General features: G+C 42.8%; 1 pseudogene; it reads left to right on the top strand.

The window, feature by feature from the left end:
• Nucleotides 1–19,699: 19,699 nt before the first annotated feature.
• LOC128334476 (putative endothelial lipase) lies at nucleotides 19,700–20,243 on the top strand (annotated as a pseudogene).
• The last annotated feature ends 599 nt before the right edge of the window (nucleotides 20,244–20,842 follow it).

Raw genomic sequence — 20,842 nt, 5'->3', positions numbered from 1 at the left:
CTGGGCAAGGAGGCAGGGGTGTGTGAGAGCCAACCCTGTGGGCAGCCAGGGGACATTCTCCCACTTTCCATAAAGGACTCCCACAAGTGTTCCTGAGGCAACTGCCTCACTTCACCTCATGGGGGAGCCACCCCTGCAATGCAATTCTGTTTTCATTGTCCTGTCTATCTGCTTCTGGTCTACAACTCACATGATCCCCAGCCACCGTGGCCAACAGCCAGAGATTACGGGAGTTGTGGGTCTACTTCTGCAGGAAGGCTGAAGTTGAGCAGCCCTGCCTGGCGTTTGATTCATTTCACTCCCAGGAACCCAATCTGCTGAGAGAGATCCATCCCCTTTCCCCAACTCTTAGAACAGGAAGAGAATATTCTTCACACTCTACTGTAAAGTAAGTGTGTGTGTGTGTGTGTGTGTTTTGCCTGTCTGTGAGAATAGCCCTACGGTATTTTCTCTTCAGCAGGAGAAGATGTTATGAGAAAAGGCAAAAAAAAAATAAGACTAGCAAGATTTCTCAGGAGATGTGTAAAGTAAAGTAAAGTGTGCCGTCGAGTCGGTGTCGATTCCTCCTGGCGCCCACAGAGCCCTGTGGTTTTTCTTTGGTAGAATACAGGGGGTGTTTACCATTGCCATCTCCCACGCAGTGTGAGATGATGCCTTTCAGCATCTTCCTGTATTGCCGCTGTCCGATATAGGTGCTTCCCATGGGAAACATACCAGTGGGGGATTTGAACCGGCAACCTCTTGCTCCCTAGGCAAGTTACTTCAACGCTGTGCTGTTAGATGGCTGTACACTCATACATATTTTTGTGTTCATGGCTGTAGCTGCTTATATTGTGAACCTGGATGAACCCACAAAGTGAACCTGGATACAGGGCCCTCAATTGCATGGTACAGTGCAATTCCCATAGTCTGGGAAACATACCAGCGGGGATTCGAACCAGCAACCTCCTGCTTGTTAGTCAAGCATTTCCTTGCTATGCCACTTAAGGTGACCAGGAGATGTGTACTCATTCCTTATTCTAACATACAACGTGCTAGAAAAGGAAGAAGGCACGGGATGTGGTAGTGTATAAATGCTACATCTTACATTTTGTCTCAGTGCCCATTTAATACCCAGAAACTGCACACAGATATCATTAGATAGAATTTGTTGCCCTTCCTTTTTCTCCTACCCACAAGGCAACATCCCCCCCCCGCTTTGTAACGGAAATGAATGTTACAGATGATGATCCCTGAAACAGTCATTGCTAGATCTTTAATTGCATTAATCCAAGTTGCAGATATCTAACATGTCTCCAGCAGGCTAAAGAGCCTGATTCAACTAAGTATGAAACTATCCAAATTAAGGAGATTGTCAGAGGGTTTTGTGCCTTTGCTGTCTTCGGCATTTGAAAGCAGCTTCTCATGAAAGCCGGACTGCTTAAAATTCAAGCACTCTGCAACTAAGAAACTCCAAAAAGAGGTAATGAACCATAAATTATTGCCGTTAGATATTTAATACTCAATCAGTATGTGCTCTCTCATGCATATCCCACTGGCATTGCATTCATTCTGACAGTGTGGTATTGGTTCAATTACTTTGCTCATTTACAATGAAAGATTAATGAAAAAAGGTATATTTTAGTTCACAGAGATTAATTGCATTCCTTCTTTTCCCTAGACTAGAAATATTCAGCCCATAATCCTGATAGCTTTTTCATCAACAAGTACATGGCAAATTAATAGACTTTCTACTGCTGGGATCCTCAATGGATGTGCAGTTGCAAATATCCAGGGAAAAGCTTGACTGAAAAGTTGGCTTTTCTGGTAAAGAGGTATTCATTTACCTTCCCTCCTTTAAAACCTACTCTGATGGCCCTTTGAATTAGCCTGCATAAAAATAAGCCTATGGGGAAGTATTTTTTTAAATAGCACACTTTCAGTCACATACTTAACTATTTGGTACCATGGATTCTCATTTGAAAGGCAGGGGCGGGGGAGGAGAGAATAATATACAGGCACCCACATATATGTCTTAATATTTCACTATTTTGTAAGATAAATATAATCACTTACAAATTGTGTGTCCAGGACTCCTGGTAAATGTCTATACTGTATTTAATCCTACTAATCAAATAATGTTTGATGATTTATTAATAATTTCTTCTTATATTTGTGTTTTTTAAATTTGTTTGAAATTTCACTCAACGAGTTTTATTTTGAACCATCCTATACTTGTAATCTGACATAGAGATCAAGGAAACCTCATTTAAAAAACAAAACAAAAACAGAGCTTGTATCAAAAAGAAAAACTAGCCATGATCATTATGATCAAGGTCAGTCGGTCATGATTGACTTAATTTCAATAGGACTTAAGACAAGGCTAGCTTTCTTTGAATATCACCTGCAGAGATACATTCAACAATGACTCCAACAATATAAAAATATGGAATTCTATTAAGGATTATTGTTTATGTCATTGTGGTCATCATCATCATCTTTATTACAGTCACTGGCCAGAAAATAAGCAATAACAATTAAAGGAAATATTATACTATCCTGCTACTTAAAATCTCAAGTATACCAGTATTACTCATAATAGTATGAGCCAGTATAGCATAGTGATTAGAGTGTTGGACTAGGACCGGGAAGACCCAAGTTCAAATTCCCAATTAAGCCATGAAGCTCAGTGGGTGAATCTGGGTCATTTATGCCTCTCTCAGCCTAACCTAACTAACTGGGTTGTTGTGAGGATAAATATAACCATGTACACCACTCTGGGCTCCTTGGAGGAAGAAGGGGATATAAATGTAAATAAATAAAAATTAAAAAAACATTGACAAAACTTGAATGAATTCTACTAACAGACTAAACCTGGCTACAGTTAAAGAAATCTCATCTTTCTGGTCAGACAAAATATAATGAACACACAAATCATCCAAACAGCCTGGGAAATCATTTTAAAAGGGTAATATATAATGAAAATGGATATATCTAAATTTTGTACTGTAACCAGAGCATGTTCCATTGTTCCAATGACTCCCCACCTGCAGTAACATTTGTCATAGAGTATTTTATTGAATTTTCCCTCTAAACCCACAGTGGACAGAACATCAAAATGTGCTCGCATTAGTGGCCTACAGTATATCAGCACGGTAATCTGACTTAAATAGCTAGCTGTATTTATTTAAATCTTATATTTAATGGTTGGTTAGCCAGAAAAACATGTCTGGGGATTCAGGACTGGTCCATTTGGCTTGGCATATGAGCAATTTGTTGACTGAGGTGTGTTCTGGCACAATCAAATCTTACTGTAACTCTAGTAAGGCATCTGGGCAACTTCATCTCCAAAGATCGTTTCCATCTCATTAACAAAACCACCTTCTACAACCAGTGGTACTAGTCCAAAAGAGTAAAGGGTCAACCTTAACCAATAATCAGGAATGCACATCCATAACTTGGTCTCCTCCTTGGGAACTCCTGCTTCCAAGGGGAGAATCACATCGGGCACACAACGCAGCACCTGGGATAGTCATAGCCCAGATACACAATTTACAAGGATGTTATAGGTTATCTGGAATTTTCTCCAATGTTAAATTTTATGGGGCCTCACAGTTTCCCCAATTTCTTACTCATGCACATTTCCCAGTGCAGCCCGTCTGGACAGTAAACAAGCTGCAAATGCTCATCCCCACTCTCTCCCCCTTTTCCTTCACACACCCCCCCGCCAGGTGAACAGGCTGGTCATTTGCCTGGGTTAGATAACCAGGTAAATGACCAACCCATTCAGCTGCTGGTAACTTTGCAAGGGGGAGCAGGGCAGCCAGAGGTGGGAGAAGAGAGTGCAGATGAGCCCCATCTGCCACACCACCTAGAGGTATTATTATTTATTGTTATTTATTACATTTTTAAACCGCCCCACCCAGAGGCTCTGTACAACAGAGTACAGAGGCTCTGTACAACAAAGTACAACAACAAAGTACAACAACTTTTAAAAAGACATAAAAACACACAATTCAAAACACAATGCTAAAAACAATATAAAAACAATTCAAATACAATTAAAACCATTTAAAACCAATTAAAATACTTTAAAAACAACAACAACACTTTACAAGCCTTGGAAGGCCAGACCAAACAAATACATTTTTAGGGCTCTCTTAAAAGCCGACAGCGAGCCTAAACTGTGGATATCTGCCGGGAGTGCATTGCATAGGCCTGGAGCAGCTACAGAAAAGGCCCGGTTCTGAGTCGCCACCAGACTTACTGGTGGTAACTGGAGACAGACCTCTCCAGATGACGTCAATGAGCGATGGGGATCATACCAAAGAAGGTGCTCTCTAAGGTTTTTCTATGAATAGAAAAAAATGCACTGCCTGATTAACTCCAGTAACTACTCTGTTGTTAAATTTTAATTTTCATATATTGGGGTTTATTTTACACACACCCCAAATTCATTCTCCTTTTCACAGAACAAGTACATCTGCTTCGATCCAATGGGGAGTCTTCCTTGCACTCTGCAGCTGAGATGCTGTAGAAAAAAATAAGAAAGAATTTCAGGAAAGCACTGACCTGCAAGCTTGACATCATATAAGACAAGATCCTAACACAGATCATTAAGCAGCCTGTCTGTAAGCACCTAGAAAACAATCTAGCGATTAGTAGGAACCAGCATGGATTTGTCAAGAACAAGCTATACCAGACTAATCTCATTTCCTTTTTTTGACAGAGTTACAGGTTCAGTAGCCACCTAATGGCACAGCACGGAAATAACTTGCCTAGGGAGCAAGAAGTTGCTGGTTCAAACCCACACTGGTATGTTTCCCAGACTATGGGAAATACCTCTATCAGATTCTGAAAGGCATCATCTCATACTGCATGGGAGATGGCAATGGCAAACCCCTCCTGTATTCTACCAAAGAAAACCACAAAGTTCTATGGTCACCAGAAGTTGACACCGACTCGATGGCACAACTTTACCTTTACTAGTACATTTTCATGGATGATTTGGAGAAGGAAGTAGAGAAGATGCTTATAAAATATGCAGATGACACAAAACTGGGGAGGTGGGGATAGCTAACTCCAGGCCTGTTCAACTTTGGACTCCCAGATGTTTTTGGTCTATAACTCCCATAATTGCCAGCCACAATGGCCAATAGCCATGGATTATGGGAGTTGTAGGCCAACATCTGCAGGAGTGCAGAAGTTGAGCAGCTCTGCATTAAACTATTAATATTCCTGGTTCCACTCCACAGCCTTGTCCTTGCCTGCCAGGACTCCTTCTCTTGGATTCTACAGGCTCCATATATCCCAAGCAGGAAGAAGGCGACAACCCGCCCACATAAAGCAGAATCTACTGTGTCCCCAATGCTGCTGCCCTATGTATGGCAAGCCTGCTCAACTTTGGGGCCACAGCAGTTTTTGGACTACAACTCCCATAACTGCCAGCCACAATGGTTAATAGCCAGGGATTATGGGAGTTGTAGGCCAACATCTGGAGGAGGGCCAAAGTTGAGCAACCCTGGCTGACACCTCAGAAGACAGACTTAAGATTCATTCTGATCAGGACACGCTCAAATATTGAGCCCAAACCAACAGACTGAAGTTCAACAGAGATGCACGTTTGGGGTGGTATATAAATATTTTAAATAAATAAATAATGTGAAGTCCTACTTTGGGGTAAGAAAACCGAATACAGAAATGCAGGATGGAGGAGACCTGGTTTGACAGTAGTCCATGTGAAAGAGACCTTGGTGTGTTAGTGGACAACAGCTTGAACATGAGCCAGCAGTATGACACAGCGGCTAAAAAAGGAAAGGCAATCTTAGGCTGGATTAACAAGCATAATATCTGGATCATGAGAAGTAGTTATTCCACTCTGTTCTGTTGCTGGTCAGATCTCACTTGGAATACTGTGTCCAGTTCTGGGGCCTCTATCAGAGGAGGGCAATCAAGACAGTGAGGGTTCTGGAAAACATCCTGTGAAGAATGGTTGAAGGTGTTAGATATATTTTACCCAGAAAATATAAGACTATGGGGAGATATAGCTGTCTTCAAATATTTGAAGGGCTGTCACAAAGAAAAAGGAGCTGATTTGTTCTCTGTTGCTCCTGAGGGAAAGACTAGAACGGATGGGCTGAAGTTAGAAAGCAGATTTAGGCTAGATATTAGGAGGACTTTCCTAAGTGCAAGAACTTTTTGATAGTGGAGCAGTCAGGTGATGCCAGGGATTAAACTCAAAACCTTCTGCATGCAAACCATTCACTCAACAATTAAACAATGGAGCCCAATACAGATCAGGACCACAGTGTAAAGCAGGCCTGCTCAGCTTGCCCCCCCCCCCAGCTGTTTTTGAACTACTACTCCCATAATCCCCAGCCATAGTGGCCAATACTCAGGGATTTCCACGCCCTCTTTTTGTTCAAGCACTCCTTTCCCCTCCTCCTCACCATGGAGTTCCATTAGCTCCACCCACCTGGTTGTGTGTTAAGTGTCCTTTGAGTCTGCAGACACTCCACTCCATTGAATTACATGGGGCAGTTTGCAGTGTGTGTGTGTGTGTGTGTGTGTGTGTGTGTGTGTGTGTGTTAGGGATGTGCACAAAACCAGTGTTTTGAATTCAAAAAAATATTTGGTTCAAATTCAAACCGGCAGCTCGAACCTAATGACTGGTTCGGTTCGAATTCGAACCATCAAACTGAACCGGTTCAAATTTGAACTGGTTTGCACATCCCTAATGTGTGTGTGTGCGTGCCACTTTCAGGTTTTTCTTTTCAGATTTTTATGAAACCAAGGTATCTGCAGATTACCCTGAATCTGCCAGTACCTGTGTCTCTCCTGCAGGTGCTCTGGTTATGTGCCCATGAGGATTATAGCATTTCCAGCTCTTTGGGGATATATAAAATGTAAACGTGTAGTTTGACACTTGATCTGACAGCATTTGGTCCTACTAGATGTATGAGTTGTTCTTTAAAAATTTGTTCCTCGACTTTCTTTTTTGTACTCTTGACTGTGTCCACTGTCTTTTGGTTTGGATGTTAAATTTCCTTTTTAAACAGTTCTGTTTTCTGTAAGCTTCCTCGAGTGTTGTTTTTTTAAATTGAAAGGTGGGATATAAATTATTGTAATGAATAAACTGAATAAATGACTGGATTCAATGGCTTTCTAATTAGCATTTATACCCTCATTTTAAATACACACACACACAAACACACAAGTGGGGTTTAAAATTCCCCTTAACAATTGAACACTATATTTTCAAAGACACAAGGGTATGAAGTGGCACAGATTAGTAAAGGAAGTTTTACATATTTTTATCATTCTCTGGGGTCAGCTATGACCTCAAATTTTCAGTTGGGACATTGCCACACTGTAAAAAGTGAAGGTTTAAAACCCCCAAACAAAATAGATAACATTTATATTGTCAGTAATGTAAGCACAGAAGGAACACTGTGTTCTGCCTTATATACAGTTATAGCTCTTTTAACATGATACACTGACCTGAGGGGGAAGAAGAAGTAGTAAAAAGCAAGTATTACCCTATAAATGTATATTAAGCAGGGGGCAAGATTATACTTCTTAGCATGACAGTGGAAGCAATCAAGTTACAGCAAAAAGGAGCAAATCAGGTTGCTGCAGGTTTACAGCCTTGGGGGTAGTTCAGATCACTTAAAGGGAGAATCAGGTAGTTCTGCAGAAGGCACAAACATTTGGGAGCTCATTGCCTAATACATTGCAATACAGCTGCACTATGAGCAGGCAAGCCACCTAATAGAGAACAGGAGGCTGTTGGTTCGATTCCCCACTCGGGCAGCAGCAATTTAGGAAGATGCTGAAAGGCATCATCTCATACTGCACGGGAGATGGCAATGGTAAACTCCTCCTGTATTCTAACAAAAGAAAAACACCAGGAGTCGACACCAACTCAACAGCACAACTTTACTTGAAGCCACCTAATGGTGCAATGGGGAAGTAACTTGCCCAGGGAGCAAGAGGTTGCTGCTTCTAATCCCAGCTGGTATGTTCCCCAGACTATGGGAAACACCTAGGAACATAGGAAACATAGGAAGCTGCCATATACTGAGTCAGACCATTGGTCTATCTAGCTCAGTATTGTCTTCACAGACTGGCAGCAGCTTCTCCAAGGTTGCAGGCAGGATTCTCTCTCAGCCCTATCTTGGAGAAGCCAGGGAGGGAACCAGGGTGGACCCTGCTTAGCTGAGGGGACATGCCATGCTTGCTACCATAAGAACAGCTCTGCTCTCCAATATCTCCTATATCAGGCAGCAGTGATATAGGAAGATGCTGAAAGGCGTCATCTCACACTGCGCAGGAAGAGGCAATGGTCAACCCCTCCTGTATTCTACCAAAAGAAAACCACATAGCTCAGTGGTCAGCAGGAGTTGACACCGACCCAATCTTCACAATCTTTCCTTTCCTTTATGAGCTGGCAAAAGGGAAAAGGAAACACACTCTGGCCTCTCTTCTCAGCAGTGTCCTATCTGATCCTGCAGACAATCACCCACAAAGAGGCTGTTCTCACATGTAATGAGTCCGGCCCCAGATCCCTCCGCCCTGCTCCATGGAGCAGGGCTTGTGGGTGTGCAGATGGAGTGATAGCCAGCAACCAGGAAGGCTTTAAGAGGAGTTTGGATGACTTCACGGAGTAGAGGTCTATCAACGGCTACTAGTCGGAGGGCTATAGGCCACCTCCAGGCTCAAAGGCAGGATGCCTCTGAGTACCAGTTGCAGGGGAGCAGCAGCAGCAGCAGGAGAGAGGGCATGCCCTCCACTCATGCCTGTGGGCTTCCAGCGGCATCTGGTGGGCCACTGTGTGAACCAGGATGCTGGACTAGATGGGCCTGATCCATCAGGGTTGTTCTTATGTTCTTACTCTAGACTGTCATGCATCTACTTGTAGTGTTACCACTTTTTCTGTATCAAACTACTGAAAGATTGGTCCCAGAAAGTTTTGTCATAGGATTCATTCCAATCCCATTCCACGTTCCTTTTGAGTAGTTCTCTGTGGTGCAGATGCTTGTGCTAATCATGGAGAGAATATGACTCAGTAGTCACATATCCCCATTGTAGTTTCCAACTCTGATCTGGACTTTGGGGTTCTCATTTGCTTTAGTGTTACAATCTTGTCTAGGTCTGGTTTTATTCCTTCAGCAGTAAGTATGTGACCAAAGTAGTTTACACTGTTGACTCCAATTTTTACCTTTTTCGGATTTAATTTCAGGTTTTTCTCCCTGCACCTTTCCAAAAGTGCTTTCCAGTTATTGTCATGTTCCTCTTGGATGGAGCCATACACTAGTATGTCATTAAAAATTACTTCCACACCTTGTAACCCTTCTAGTATTTCATGGGGGCTTTTTCTTAAGAAAAATTCCTGAGCTGAGGAGATTCCAAAAAGTAATCAGGAGGCTTTACACTCAGGGCTTCTGACCCGAATCTCCTTCAGAAGAGAGTGTGTGCATTCACACACCAGCCAAACTTACCTCAAAGTCCCTTCAAAGTTTTTGGACCCACTCCACACACAAACTAACCCTAACCCTAACCCTAACCCTAACCCTAACCCTAACCCTAACCCTAACCCTAACCCTAACCCTAACCCTGTCTTCTAGTGTAGGAAGTTTATAGTGTTCTCATGATGTAAATCTCTGTCTCTTGGATCAAAACAAATTTGCAGCTTTTCCAAATTTTTCTTCTTTGTGGCCACCATAGAACTTACCCATTCTTTGGGCTCACTCACTTCCATGTTCTTTCTCCATTTTCTCTTTAAGCGCAATAGGAATCTTTCTTGGTTCATGAATAACTGGTTTAGCATCTGGTTCCAGTTTTATTTGGCATTGGCCTGGTACACAGCATAACCCTGTAAACACGTCTGTAAAGCATTCTTTAACCTATTCCTTTGTGAGTTCTGTGTGTTACTGGTTTACTAGTCTCACAATCTTGATCAAATTTAATTGTTTACATGTGCTTAATCCTAGAAGTGCTTATGCAGGAATGTCCACTATACAGAATTCTAGAGGATACACAGTTTTGTTGTGCTCACATCCCAAAGTACACCTGCTAAGTAGATTTAATGAATGTCCTCCACATCCTGTTAGGATGGGTATAACTGTAGTCTCTAAGTCTGTTTCATCCACAGGCATTCTGTAGTATATTTCTGCTGGTATGCAACTGACATCAGCTCATGTGTCAAACTGAATAATTGTCTTATTTCTGCCTATTTTTATATCCACATTTGCCTCTTTCTTCCTTTCTTTGCCTTTGTTACTGCTGCCAGAAACAATGCACTTTTTCTGCCTCTTGCATCTGGAGATTCTTCTTTCTTCTATATTCCATGTACTTTTCTCAGATCTCTGTTTTCTGCAGTTCATACTTGTGCAAAATGATTTCTCTTTTTGCAGTTGTGGCAATTTCCCGCCCGATACTGGGTACTCCTACATTTTGCTGTGTTGTTTTCCACACCTTTTACAGGTTGTCATCTTTCCTTTTTCAAGAGTAGTTTTCTGCTGAGGCCTAGCAGTTTGTCTTTCTGCCTGTCTGTGGCTTACCCCTTGTTTGTTAATCTCCTGCACTTTGTGGGATATATTTTCCAATAGTTCCACCTGTGCTCAGGACACTTTATTTATTTATTTATTTATTTATTTATTTATTTATTTACATTTGCTTTCCTGCTCTTCCTCCAAGGAGCCCAGAGTGGTGTACTACATACTTAAGGTTAGGCTGAGAGAGAAGTGACTGGCCCAGAGTCACCCAGCAAGTATCATGGCTGAGTGGAGATTTGAACTCAGAGCTCCCCGGTCCTAGTCCAGCACTCTAACCATTACACCACACTGGCTCTCTTAATGTGCTCTGGCTATTTTTAATGGTTTTTCTAGAATTAGGTCCTCCTCCTGCAATAATTTATCTCAGATCTTTTTTGAACTGGAGTCATTCATAATATTTATTTATAATTTATTTATTTATCATCTTTTTATCCTGCCTGATATGTACATCTCTAAGCAGGATACAAAATTTAAAATAATATTTAAAAATCAGCACAGATTAAAATGCACAAAACAATTAAAGCAGTAGCATAAAACAGCAATAAAACCAGTAGCATAAAAGTTATTAAAACAAATTATTAAAATTAATTCTAATTAAAAGCCTGTGAGGTGAATCTTGAGGGTCTGCCTGAAAACACACAGAGAAGGAGATGCTCTTATTTCAGCAGGGAGCATATTCCAAAGCCCTGGGCCAGCCAAAGAGAAAACCTGGTCCAGGGTCGCCACCAAACGATCCAGTGGCAACCATAACCATACCTCTCCAGATATTCTGTCCTGTATCATATCATCACTAACATGAAAAGCACAGTAACATGAAAAGCACTAGGAGGTGTAACTGTGTGACCACTCATCTACAGTTTTGGTTGTCCCTTGCTGCTTTTCATAAAACAGTTGTATAGAAACATTTTCCCCTGGGTGTGCAGTATGCTTCAAACAATGCAAGCAGCATTGTGGGTTTCTTCTGCAGATAGTTTGCCACTACCTCCCCAGGCCCTGCAGATATCTGTGCCTTTCTGCCCAATGCTGATTTGGAACTGTGAAGTCTTTTGCTCTTTAGACCACTTGTCTGGTTCTAGGCCTGCAAAAATTAGTTCCATGAGCTCCCTTAATGGGCCAAATTTCCAGCAATATTTCCATTATCAAAGTCCATGCCCCCATGGACTGTGATGATGGAAATATTGCTGGAAATATTGCTGAAATCGCTTGCCTGGTGCTGGAGGCCATCTCTGTTCTGCGGTGCGGTGTTTCCAGCTTCTAGTACTCCTCTTCGTCAGGCACCATTTATGTCCTGGTCTTTCAGGAACCGGCAGAAAGCATTTGATCTTGAGTAAGAAACACAAGGCTCTCCACACGAGCAGTGTGGAGAGCTGAAAGGGGGTTTCCAGGGAGGGAGGGCCCACTCTCCCCGCAGATGAACAGGGAGCCCTCCTTGGACGGCCGGATCGGCTGCCCAGACATTTACCAGCTCAGTCACGGAGCAAGTTGGGGCAGCAGGTTTGTGGGGCCTCCTGGCCTCCGGAAGTCTCAGAATGACCCGTGCGAGTGTGCAGGGCATTCTGGGGATCCCCCCCGATGCCAAGGGAGGCTTGTTGTATACTCCCTGTTGGGGGTTTACTCTTGAGTTGCTGCGGTGCGGAGCCACACGGCATCGACACACAATTCTTTGACCTGATTCTTTGACAATTCTCTCGAGCCACTGCCAGGAACCACTCAGCTCCCGTTGTTGCCCATGATCGGGAGAAATTGGACTAGACTTCCCTAGCCTGATTTTTGTTGATTGTTGGAATAAGTAAGTAAGTAAAACTTTATTTTAGTCGTAGACCAGCAATACAACAATATAAAACAAATAAGATGATGATGATGATGATGATGATGATGATGATGATATCATATGAAATCAGACTACATTTATACACATTTGGCATATTATAGAACAATATTTGGCCACAATATTAATAACAGCCGAATTAAGATTAATGAGCAAATAGTTTAAATAAAAATCATCTCCACCACCCCAAAAATTAGACTGTTGGAATAACTTCAACAACGTTATTCATTCCTCCATTTTGGATTTTGGTTAAAGTGAAAGAGTGTGTAGAGGGCACTCTGCTGCCCTCTGTGGTGGCCTGAGAGAATGCAATGCAAATTCTATCTGTACATTACACAGACCATTTTGATCAGAAATGTGTCCTTGGTCTTCAAACTAAATAAACAAGGGAGGGCAATTACCTTCTTGCCCTGTTTGTGGATATCTCAGATACATCTAGGTGGTCACTGTGGGAAATGGAGTGCTGGATTTGATGCCTCTTTCATCTGACCAACAGTTCTTCATATGTGCATTCATAAACACTGACTCCAAAGCTCCCTTACTGAACTTTGCACATTTTTTAAAAAAACAGTAGGTCTCATAAGAACATAAGAACAGCCCTGCTGGATCAGGCCCAAGTCCCATCTAGTCCAGCATCCTGTTTCGCACAGTGGCCCACCGGATGCCACTGGAAGCCTCAGACAGGAGTTGAGGGCGTGCCCTCTCTCCTGCCATTACTCCCCCGCAACTGGTACTCAGAGGCACCCCGCCCCCGAGGCTGGAGGTGACCCACAGCCTAGTAGTAGCCATTGATAGATCTCTCCTCCATGAAGTCATCCAAACCCCTCTTAAAGCCATCCAGGTTGTTGGCTGTCAGCACATCCTGTGGCAGAGAGTTCCACAAGTGGATCACGCGTTGTGTGAAAAAGTACTTCCGTTTGTTGGTCCTAGACCTCCTGGCAATCAATTTCATGGAGTGACCCCTGGTTCTAGTGTTGTGTGAGAGGGAAAAGAATCTTTCTCTCTCCACTTTCTCCATGCCATGCATGATTTTATAGACCAAACACCACAGGACACAGGACCACAGGACACAGCACCACAGGACACAGGTGTTTATAGACCAAACACCACAGGACAATTGAACCTTGTCTTTCATGAGGATCCACAGAGTTTAGAGTGGCACAGAGGAGAAAGGAAAGTTTGGCATATTTTTATAACCTTTTGTGATTAGTTCCAACTCCAAATGCCTAACAGGGCTAAATTTCCCAACACTGTAGGAAGTGAAGTTTTGTTGTTGTTTTTTAAAGATAGTCAACATATATATTGTCAAGAATGTAAGCACCAAGAGAACACTGTGTTCTGCCTTCTTTTAGTTATAGCTATTTTAACATGATACACTGACCTGTGATATATACCGATCTTGATCTATAAAAGACCGTTAAACATAAAATTCAAAAAGCTCCATTCTAAACATCTTCATAGTATTCAAGAAGATATTACAGTTACTTTAAATCCTAATGCAAATTAATCCCAGGGTTTGTAAGGAGCGCTGAGTATGTGTGTGATAAGGAATGGACCCTTAGGTACTGGGCTCTCTTTCAAAGGAATACTTTCATTATCAGACAGTTACGCTCATAACTGCAGTACCTATCTGCACATGAAGGCTTCCCTTATTAAGAAGCCTGTGAGCCTAGAGTACAGTGCTTCCCTTGGACACACCCTTGGATTGAAGTCACAATGAATAATTGTTGGGTTTAACTATAGGCTGAACTTGATTTCTAAACAGTGCTGACCTGCACTTTAAAAACAACTCTGCCATTTAGTATGGAAATCTGATCTCAAAGTGAGGGCTAGGAACACAGTTCCTGCAACTCACCTTGTACAGGGCGCTTTCCAGATTAGCCGCTCAACAGCGGCAAAATGCTTCCGTTCAGGTAAATCACAATAAAAACATAAATGGCAAAGCACCCAGCAGGGGGAGCAATTTTGCGAAAACAAACAACCCGAAAAAACAGCATTTTTTTTAACACCGGATATACAACATTGTAGCACTATATCGCAGTGATTAAATCTAAAACATGGCATTGGAAATAGGAATGGCACCCTGATGTCAGCATAGGGACTGTGGTGTCACCACACAGGAAGTGTGGAAGCACACTTCAGAGATATATTGTGACCCTGTTGCATGGTTTAATCTGGAAAGTGCCCAGGTAACCCCAACTTGATTGGTGACAGAACTGGTCTTTGCCCTTCATGGCCGGCAAAATAGAACTGTGTACCAAGGAGGTCCTACAAGCTTCATCATCAACCCTCATCAGCACTGGGCAAATGAGCCCATTTAGGTTTTAGGGAAGGGGTTCCCAACCTGTATTTTTTCCAGATGTTGCTTAACTATAACCCATCATCCCCAGTCACAATAAAATGTAGCGGGTGGTGATGGGAGTTGTAGTTCAGCAACATCTGGAGTACCACTGATTAGGAACCTCTGCTTTGGGGTAACCTGGCTTCCCAAATCGATCCCAGATGACTATTCCAAAGAGGGGAGGGACCATAGCTCAGTGGTAGAGTATCTGCTTTGCATGCAGAATATGCCAAGTTCAATCCCTGGCATCACCATGTAGGGCCGGGAAAGACCACTCACTGAAATCCCAGAGAGCCACTGTAGTGACAATACTGACCTTGACTTAGATGGACCAATTGTCAAATTCAGTATAAGTTCAGTATGTGAGGAATTGGTTTGGCAAATCTCCCTTCACCATGATGCCTCAGAGTGCTCACCCATTATCATTGCATGCTGTGTGTTTCTCTCTGAACACCACGCCCTGCACTTAGCCTACGACCTAGTAAAAAACCAATATATCTGCAATTCAGAAGCCTAGGTCAACCACCCAACTGCTAGGGAAATTGGAATAGGTGAAAAACAAAATCCTCTGTCCCTCAGCTAGTCTTTGACTAGGAACCAAATATTTTCTTATTTGGTCCCTCATGATGACAAATGGAAAGAAAGGCATGTCACCTCATGAACAAAGAAGCTCTCCAGGAGACATGGTAGTCTTAAAGGAGTATGACCATGCTCTCCTGTCATCGCTAGAGAAGACAGCATCACCTGTCTGGCCCTACAACTGTCTCCTTCTCAGGGGTGGAAACAAAGATGTCCCCCTCTGCACAATCATGCATCCAGGTAGTATGATTATGCAGAATCAATATTTTATTTTAAAGTTACTTCATTTTGAATTTCTGCTTCTTTTTCTCTTCTGAAAATTTGTTTGGAAAATAATGCATGAAAGTTGTCAGGAACTACTTTTAAAAGGAATTGATAATGCATAAATTACTTCTGTTCTAATTAATTGAACAGATCTGGGATTGAGATTTTTTTGCTATTCATGAATCCTAATTATAAACAAGCTCTTCAAATTTCTTGAATAAAATACTGACAATCCTATGGGCATTTCATTTAAACCCTCTGGAATTTGATAGAAATGTGTGCTTTTGCTAGAAAATGCCATTAGAAGGGTTTCAAATGGGGAAAAATGTATAGGCAGAAAACAGAAACAAAACCAACCAATCAGACACACCTGATCTTTGATTATTGCATCAAGGACCAGGATTCTTTTGTAGATGAGAAAGGGACTGTCATTGTCCAAAGTTCAACTTAGACCTCCATGTGCAGGTCACTGAAATATCTTCTCTGTGGCAGCAATCCGCAAACATTATCCCTTCAATACACTGAAGTGTTCATGTACAGTTCAGGGGATGATACACTCCTCGTATACAATGACATAGGAACAACATAGGAAGCTGCCATATACTGAGTCAGGCCCTTGGTCCATCTAGCTCAATATTGTCTACACCTTGCTGGCCAATGGCTGTAATAAAATTGATGATCATATTGTCTACACAGCCTGGCAGCAGCTTCTCCAAGGTTATAGACAGGAGTCTCTCTCAGGCCTACCTTTGAGACGCCAGGGAGGGAACTTGGAACCTTCTGCTCTTCCCAGAGTGGCTCCATCCCCTGAGGGGAATATCTTATAGTGCTCACACTTCTAGTCCCCCATTCATATGCAACCAGGGCAGACACTGTTTAGCTAAGGGAACAAGTCATGCTTGCTACCACAAGACCAGCTCTCCTCTCCTCTGACATGATGAGAACCCTCTTTCAGGCACATCACAACTTATTGCCCAAACCTCAGAAGAAGGGAAAAGAGTTGAAAAGTGTCCTGACTCAAAATTAGGAATCCATGGGGTGCAGCAAGACAAGGCAAGGTATTCAGGATTGTAGCACCCTGGAGAGCTCCCAGTGAGCATCTTGCTCTGACAAGGCCAAAGGTGGAATGAAGTCTTAAATACATCCACACTCAGACCACCCTTCTCAGGCTCTGCCTCCCTCTCTGGGAAGCAGACAGATTCTCAGCTGCCCTCTAATGTTTTGATCAACAGACTGTTGGCAAACAGAGAGTGGAAGTTACATAAGAACAGCCCTGCTGGATCAGGCCCAAGACCCATCTAGTCCAACATCCTGTTTCACACAGTGGTCCAGCAGATGCCGCTGGAAGCCCACAGGTAGGAGTCGAGGGCATGTCCTCTCTTCTGCTGTTACTCCCCTGCAACTGGTACTCAGAGGCATCCTGCCTCTGAGGCTGGTCTATAGCCCTCCAACTAGTAGCCGTTGATAGACCTCTTCTCCATGAAGTTATTCAAACCCTTCTTAAAGCCATCCAGGATCTGAAATCTAGCACTTCTCCTAAGCTGCATTCATACCTCCTGGCCCATTATTGGCACTGATGTGCAGGCTTCAAAGAGTATGAGGTACAAAGTGCAGAAGAGACTAGTTCATGAGGTCTCAGCTTCCAAAATCTCCCAGCTGGCAGGCTCAGGCTCCCCATGGTGACAAGGCTTGGGGTTGGGACTAAGTATGGGGCTAACTCCTCCTCCCCACCTACTCCCCCCTTCTCAGGATCTGATTCCAAGGTGGGCTCAGGCCTGGGTCATGAATACAAATATGGCAAACATTTATATCCTGCTTTTCAACCAAAGTTCCCACCATGGTCCATAACACCACCTTTCCTCTTTCTCCTCCTCCTTTTCAAGAAATATTTCCAGGTTGCCCTCTCTCTCTCTTTGCATCTTTTAGTCAGCCCTCAAAGTTGTTCCACTCCCCATCTCCCTACTAATAAGTAGAACATCACTCACAAGTTGTCATTTGCTCATAATTAGGCCTTCATATATAATTGCTGCTCCTGGCTGGGGAAGTGTCTCATATCCTGATGTCATAGCTTCCTGGTGCTCTATTTCTGGGTCAGCTGCTGTGACTGCCCAACACCTCCATAGCAGGGCTTCTAATCCCTCCAGGATCCAAGAACCCTCCTCCACTTCATCTTTTTCCCTGGCACAGATAACATTCCTGTGTTCTTGGTGCAGGTGGGGGTACCCCCAGGCCTTTGAACAAGATGGGGAAATGGTCTGACAGAGAAGCAGTATGAGACTGCAGGTTGGAGAGGCCATCTGAGGACAAGTTCAGAATGGCAGTTAAGGCAGAGGCTACAGCTGCAGGCAATAAAGTACAGTTGAGGGTTGTAAGGCCAAAAGCAGAAAGAATCAGGGGAGGGGAGGCGCAGGTTCTGTGAGCTATACATAGTAGGCGTTTTAATCGACAGACTGTTGGCAAACAGAGAGTGGAAGTTACATAAGAACATAAGAAAACCCCTTAACTTTGTTTTTACGATCGTCTGTCAGCTGCGGCTACAAGCAGCCATGGCTAGCAGACTCAGGGATGGGAGGAGGGATCCCCATAATGCACTGCACACTCATTGATTACTGGAGCTCCAGGGGCAGGATGATGCGGGGCAATGCATCCCAGCACCCCAACCCTCAGAGCTGCTGGCAGAAGCCAGTGCTCATCTGGGCAGGTGATTCACCCGCCCTGGGAAGGCAGAATAATCATCTGCACGGAAGTAAGCTCTTTAGGACTTCCTCCCTCAAACCCTTTAGCCCTTTTTCATTGCTCATGAGAACAGGCTCAACCTTTGTCACATGAAACTGATTGCAGAGGGGAATCTTTATCTCATTTTCACGAGGCTTGGTTCCTTGTTGTGGAAAATGAGCACTAAATTTGCTATTTTATTTCAAAGTCCTTTTATAAATGGCCTTTGCCTCAGGAAAAAAAAATCCAGAGGAAAAGGGTGAAGGTTCAAAGAATGGAGAGCTTGGGCAAATAAATAATCAGTAATTGTTAAGCAGATGCAAAAGGGGGTGGAGTGGCATGGCAATTAAGCAACACAGCTTGATCTATCAGGTTTGTAGTGACCTGCAGTATTGACCTGAAATTGCCATGGAGCCTGATTCAAAGCAAAAAAAAATTCATGGTTGTTAATCCTCCTTCACATCTTGCAAGGGATAAGAGAGATGCAGCACACTTGAACAAATGAATCAAATCGTGATCCTTTAAGGAGTTAAGCTGCGTGAGATCAATCCCTTTAGTAGCTCCACTCAGACTTCCTGAAAGTTGAAACCTAGAACAAACTTATTTTAATAGGACAGTGTCAGCGAATGTGGCATTGTGTGGCTCAGTTGCCATGTGAAAAGGCAGAAATAGCCAGTGAAGTGAAGTTTATTTGCAAATATGTATTCTGTTGCCAAGAAACAGCAGCTTATATATAGTGTTCAAGGCATGCAAACTACGATGAGCCAGTTCACACATCCATCACTCACTAATTTACTGAATCAAGTGATGCCTTGATGTGAAAATGAGACATCCCAGACTCCTCACTCCAGATATAACATTCATTCCACTCAACTAAAACTCAATACATTTCAAGACAGGCGGTTCACACATTCAGCTGAGAAGCATTAACACTGCACAGTTCTATGTTCCTCACTTGATTACTACAACATCAAGTTCTAACCTGCACATTTGCATGCGCCATCAAACTAGGAATGAGCAGAAAGCCCTGGGCACGTTTATCGTGTCTTATTGAAACTCATTTGACTTCTCTTTTAAAAGGTTCAGAAGTTTCAGAACCCTGGCTGACATCCAGAGGAATGAACTGTTTGTGAAACAAGCACATTTGCGGTAGTACAAGAAGTTAGTTAATTGTGCTACAAAACAATGGGGGATGTGAGAGAGTGCTATTGCACTATAGCACCCTCATGCAAAAGTTCCTGTTAAAATAAATGAGGCGCCCTGTGGTTGCACAAATGTTATGCAACCAGAAGCATGCTTGTGGTAGCACAATACCTTAGTACTGCTAGATAGCACAACAGTTTTGTACTAGTGAAAATTCCTTCCACAAGCAATTCATTTTTCTACACAAGGGAAAGACATACACAAGGGAAACACTGGGTGAGCACTGGATTCCAAATGCCTGTGGGTCACATCGATATCTACCCCAATGGAGGAGACTTCCAGCCGGGACATGGCTTGAGTGATATCTTGGGAGCACTGGCCTATGGGAATATTGGAGATGTTATGAGGTGTGAACATGAACGGTCTGGGTACCTCTTTGTGGACTCACTTTTGAACAAAGATAAGCAGAGCATTGCCTTCCAGTGCAAAAACCATTGCAACAGCATTGGCTACAATGCCAAGAAGATGAGGAATAAGAGAAACAGCAAGATGTACCTCAAGACGTGGGCTGGCATGCCTTTTAAAGTGTACCACTATCAAATGAAAATGTATGTCTTCAGCTACAGAAACGTGGGGGAAACTGAACATATCTTCTCCATCATGCTGCAGGGCACCAACGGGGATTCCTCTGCTCCTAGTGTTTGAGCAGATTGGCTTTAACTATACAAACACCTTTCTAGTCTATACTGAAGAAGATGTTGGAGATGTCTTGAAGATCAAACTCACTTGGGAAGGGTCCTCTCAGTCCTGGTACAGCTTGTGGAGAGAGCTGAAATGATAGAAAGGAATGACTGTACGAGCAACAGTCATGCAAAGAAGGATAGCACCTTCCAGAGTTGAGGAACAGAGGGAGAGATTTTTAAAATAGTTTAAATAATAGGCAGACAAAGCTTGCTGGCAATACCTAGTAGTCTGTTTCAAAACCTGAATGAAGCAAAACAATTCTCCAAAAGTTAATGACATCACTGACAAAGTTGCCATATGTATTTCAGAATGAGACCTATTGCATATACAACTGAGACAGGCGATTGATATATTTCTAATCCCTGTACCTCTCAATCGTACGTTCTTCTGTACATTCCAGTGATTTTTTCCACATTGTTTCAATTGCTGTATGTCTTGTACCCACTACAATTAGCATTTCTTTTCTTTTCTTCTTTCTCCATTTTTGTGTAGAGGAATAAAAAAGGAGAAATATGGAAAGCTGGACAATTTCACAAGAAATTTGTTACAGACAGCAATTTAGCTGATACATTATCACAGCATGAGGAAAAGAACAGGAGCAGAAGCAGAAACTGCAGAGAACGGTTCATATGTATGAAAATCTCTCTCTCTCTCTCTCTCTCTCTCTCTCTCTCTCTCTCTCTCTCTCTCTCT

The sequence above is a fragment of the Hemicordylus capensis genome, chromosome 9, assembly GCF_027244095.1.
Source record: "Hemicordylus capensis ecotype Gifberg chromosome 9, rHemCap1.1.pri, whole genome shotgun sequence".
NCBI classification, from domain to species: Eukaryota; Metazoa; Chordata; class Lepidosauria; order Squamata; family Cordylidae; genus Hemicordylus; species Hemicordylus capensis.
Note: the sequence above shows the minus strand (reverse complement) of the source record. Positions and strands in the feature narration are given on the sequence as shown.